The sequence below is a fragment of the Dermochelys coriacea genome, chromosome 6, assembly GCF_009764565.3.
Source record: "Dermochelys coriacea isolate rDerCor1 chromosome 6, rDerCor1.pri.v4, whole genome shotgun sequence".
NCBI classification, from domain to species: Eukaryota; Metazoa; Chordata; order Testudines; family Dermochelyidae; genus Dermochelys; species Dermochelys coriacea.
The window spans coordinates 3,901,910-3,902,802 of NC_050073.1; positions in this window are offsets into that span (position 1 = coordinate 3,901,910).

The following is an 893-nucleotide window of genomic DNA, read 5'->3' on the forward strand; positions in this document are numbered from 1 at the left end:
GGGGCCAACCACAACATCCCTGCTAACCTTCTGCTTGGAACTGCACAGTGCCCACAGGGATAGAGCTCACATCCTCCTGCTACAAAAACCCAGGCCCTGAACCCCTGGAGTAAAGCCCCCCGCCCCACCAGCTGTAAAGTGCATAGGGCCTATGATACACATGTGTTGATTCCTACCAGCAGAGGGCAGGAGAGCACAGACACACATTACCCAGTGTGTTGTAAATAGGCTCGGCAGAATTCAATTTTTATTTCTTTTATCATTTCAACAGATATTGGTTTTCTTTTAAACCTTTTTAGATTTCTACGGGCTTAAATTTTCAGTTGCATGAAATTACGGGGGAAGGGTTGGACATGTGTTTGTCGGTTTGCGTGTGTGCAATGAAATCCACTTTTATTGAATGAAAATGGAATCCTTCCAAGCCTAATTATAAGATCTTCCTTGCTCTCTCTTGATCGTGGATTTTCTCAGGAGCAGATCACAGGGTGGGAATAGGCACCATTAACATCTTTAGGACACCTCAGTGTGGAGTGAATTCTCCCAGTTCAGCAGCTTTGACATTTCCTTTTCTCTTAAAACTGGGGGCTCTGTCTGAGACGCCAGTTTTTAAATCCAGTTCTTCTGTCACACAGGCCAGTTTCTCCTCTCAGAAGCAAAGAAATCAGATGGCGAAATCCCTATTAATGTCTTCTCTAGTCCACATGTTGTACAGCACTGCTGCCATACCTCACCCCAGAGGTGGCTGCATATTGACACTGGATGAGCAATCTCTCAATATCCAGACTGCAAGGTGCTGTGGTGAAACTCATTGGGGAAGATTTTATATTAGCAAACATGTTAAAAAAACCCAGTTCATGCTCTCTCTTTTCCTCAGACATGCATTTTGTTTACAG